At 41.2% G+C, this 4042-nt stretch overlaps 1 protein-coding gene across 1 annotated transcript in view; it reads left to right on the top strand.

The window, feature by feature from the left end:
- Positions 1–4042, top strand: part of plxnb1b (plexin b1b) — a 75143-nt gene that overhangs the window by 21229 nt on the left and 49872 nt on the right. The window lies entirely within an intron of this gene.

The following is a 4042-nucleotide window of genomic DNA, read 5'->3' as shown; positions in this document are numbered from 1 at the left end:
GATCATGGGGTAGACATTTTGGTTTTGAGGACACCTGGAGATTTTCCCATGAGGGAGCATGAACACACACACACACACACACACACACACACACACACACACACACACACACACACACACACCACACACACACACACACACGGCACTCTATTACCTTTGCCTAAGGCACCTGTGGTGTAACACAGGTTTACCATGCACGTGTATATACTACGCACCTTGCAAACTGTGAACTGTGAAAGTCCTACACTGAACAGAACCACGGTACACACACACAACACACACACAACGACACACACACACACACACCACACACAACACACATATATATATTAGTTCTCTGTATAGAAATAAACTTTCTGGAAAAAACAAGGATCATCACATTTCAATTTAAACCAGTCAAAACAGTAGCTGATATTTTTAAATAAAGGGCTTGTTTTAAAGTTGCTTTTTAATTAGATTTCATGCCGTGAGACTTAAATGTTTTGTTTACAGCACAGTTTACTGTAAAAATGAGTTTTGTGGTGGCAGATAATGAAAACTAAACTAATTAAAATGAGCTGCTGGTTTTGCTGCACATCATCCAAATTCCCTCAGTCAATGAATGAACACAAGTAGTAAAACTACAGTTTTGTTTTTAAATCTTGCATTATTGTTTTTTTCATGTGATTTCCAGATTAACCTAAATACAGTATGTGCTGTGTATGTTAGAAACTCTCTCACTTGAACGTGTCTACTTGAGCTGCAACTAGATTATTTTCATAATGGATTAATCTGATGGTCATTCTCATTTTTGGTCCATAAAATGGTGAAAAATGTTGATCAGTGTTCCCCGAGGCCCAAGGTGATGTCTTGTTTTGTCCACAACCCAAAGATCAGTCTATTGGCATAGAGAACTAAAGAAAGCAGAAAATATTCACATTTGAGAAACTGAAATCAGAGAATTTGGATATTTATTTTCTTAAAAAAAAAGATTCAAAACGATCACTCGATTAGCAAAATAGTTGACAATTATTAGTTGACAACTAATCGACTAAGTGCGTCATGAAATTACTGATAGTAGAGTACTTCAGTATTATGTCTGTGTGTAATCCAGCTTTGATCTGTAGTTCTGTGCACTGACAGCCCACCTATGGTTCACTGTTATTACCCTAAACACTGCTCCCAGTACAGATAGGGTTATGTAGCATAATAGAACCCACCGCCAGAAGCTGAATACTCGACCCCGATGTATCTCCATCAATAGGTACTTTTGTAGAATGATGACATGGAGCCCCAATCTGGATGAAACTCTTGTGCAAAAAACAAGTGAAGATAACACGAGTGACATCCAACAAATGTCCCTGGCTGGAACTGTGTATGAGATGTTGCAATTATTTAGAATGCCTTTTAACTGTAAGGCCACCAAGATGTCCCAATCTGTTTGGTTTTAAACAGACTTGTGCAAGTTGTCGTGACTAATGCTTTTTCACAAGTGTCAATACAGACAGACGCTTTAAAATGTCTCATCATCCTAGCTCTCACTGGATAGTCTTTTATGGGAAAAAGTGCAGAGAACAGGATTCCAGCATACAGTATGTATTAAGGTTATATTTGCAGTATTGTGAATGCAAGTTATGTCTGTCTGCCTCATCACTGTCTCTCTCACCTGTTTTGGTGTTTCCGGCGCTCTAGTGTGGAATGGATGAAGGCACCACCAACACTTTGTCTCAAAGAATAAAAACATGAGAGTGGAGGATGTGAGTTATAACTTACACTGAAGCATTATTGCTCCTCTGCTCGAGTGCGTACAAAAGTTATTGCTCGCGCCACTGTAGATAGTTTATGATGTGTGTGCTGCCGGCCGCACCTGTCTGCATCTGAGTTACGATCCAGATAAACTCCACAGACTTTAATAGCTTCCTGTCTGGCAGCTGTGACTGTTTATGATAGCCCTGATGACTCGCTACTTGCTCTCATTTATGCCCCTTAACATCTAATTCCACCACAGACATTCCGTTTTATCATGTTGACATGACTCGAAGGACTATTGCAGCGTGATTGTAGTTGGAGCGCATATCCTCCCTGTCAGATTTTTGTCTTTGTCATTTTTGTCATAGAAAATGATAAATTGATTAAAATAAACATCCTGGAAATAATACATGTTGTCCTGGAAAATGTCCCCCTCACTCAGATCGCCTGTTTAAACCTGGGTGTGTATTCAGTTTGAAACCTGATTCCTGGTAGGACGAGTGTTGCGCTGTGATACCAGACATGGACTTGTAGTTATCTTTTCACTGTTGAGTCATCGATGTTACAGTTGTCGTAAACTGTAGTGAATTTACTGGAGAACGCATTGGAAATATTTGCTTTGGTGAGAAAAGCTAACAGTGGCAAGAAAGCAAGTTAATATGGATTGTCCCATAAACACTGATCACCTGTAATGAACCTGAGACACTTGAAGGAGGAATAAAACTTGAGTCAAATGTGTCAATACTAGGCCTACTGGTAAATTATAGGACCGTTGGCAAGCGTGCTGTCCTGGATTGTCAAAAAAACTCCTGGAAAGGTCTTGGAAAAAGATTTTCTTAAAAAGAGTGGGGATCCCTTCTTAAATGTGCGTATGAATATCAGATAATAAACCTTGAATTCATATGCTAATTTAGTTACCAGCTCTGCCAAACGCAGTAGTTGCCTTACATTTCCTGACTGAAGTAGAAGCCTACAGTCTTATTTTATGTCCTGTTTTGAATGAAAGCCTTATTATATTATTATTATACAGACACATTGCTAAAAACGTGACGCAAACAAAACCATTGTTTTCCTATAGTAGCGCCGTGGGCTCCTCTGGTGCGCTGCATGTCACGTTTTTCAAGTAGTTTTTAGATGTGATCTAGAGCTCGACATCTGCTTGAATCCACTTTTTCTGTTAATCATATTTGATCGGTTGCACACACTGTCCCACTCCACAGGCACACCAGCTGTTTTTTCCCCAGCGTGCATTACCAAGTTGTTTTGAAATGGCTGCACCCGTAGCAGTGTGTGTCTGTGTGATTGCCCACTTAGAAGGGTCACAGTCACAGTCAACATAAAAAGAAACAACATGAGCTAAAAACTCAAACCATGCAGGAAAAAGTCCTTTTGTCGCTGACAACACATCTGACCTCTGCCCTGTGAACAAGCAGCCTTTGACATAGAGAGTGACACTGATTCATAATGAGGAAAAAGGAAATGGGTGTACACGTTTGGTCAAAGCTATTGAGTTCCACCCAAACTTAGGCCCTTTTCACACCTCGAGGCCGATACCATAAAGTATATATGCGGATTCGACAAAAACGTACTCGTGTGGACGGGCCCTTAGAGGTGATCACTGAGACCCAGATATCCGTCCTGTCTTGTATCCAGGCTCAACCTCTGTCACCCCAGGGCAATTTCTCCAGGGCCATAAAGTTTAACAACCATGGGAACTTCCTCTACCCACCCACTCCTCTGCAGCGACAAGTAGCTCTCTTCTGACCACTGAAACATGTCCACAAAAGCTCACTGTCATGTCACTGAGGGATTTTATCCCTTAAAAGGGCCTGATCTCGGAAGCTGAGGAACTTTTATGTCTTAATTTCTGGAAGGACGTTTTCCGGAAGAGAGCGCAGGGCAAGGATTCCCCTCCTCCTCGTCCTCCTCGTCCTCTCTCTCTGTGAAGTTCATCAGCCGAGGAGGAATGTGTTCTTTTAGATGGGCGGCAATTGTTGGGGGTTTCTCTATAAATAACTTCTTGTCAGTCGGCCAGCCAGGCTGTCCAGCTCCAGCGCCAGTGGGCAGGCTAATGCAGCGACTGAGAGGGAGCGCTTCAGCTGAGTTCTCAGGACTGTAACCTCTGCTACTTCTACTCATTTACTAAGACAATGAAAAAGTTTTGTTAAACCTTTGAGTCAGTTTTTCTAAAAGTGGACATAGACAATGATTCTCATAAAACATAAGGTCAGAAAGATTTTCAAAACGCATGACGATGTGTAAGGCATCTCTTTGGATTCCTGCGCTCTTATTTCATACCATATAAGAAGTGGAA

This window comes from Morone saxatilis, unplaced genomic scaffold, assembly GCF_004916995.1.
Source record: "Morone saxatilis isolate NCDOM2014 unplaced genomic scaffold, NCSU_SB_2.0 Contig18, whole genome shotgun sequence".
In the NCBI taxonomy this organism is placed as follows: domain Eukaryota; kingdom Metazoa; phylum Chordata; class Actinopteri; family Moronidae; genus Morone; species Morone saxatilis.
The sequence above is the reverse complement of the archived record's forward strand: the minus strand, read 5'-3'. Positions and strand labels throughout refer to the sequence as shown.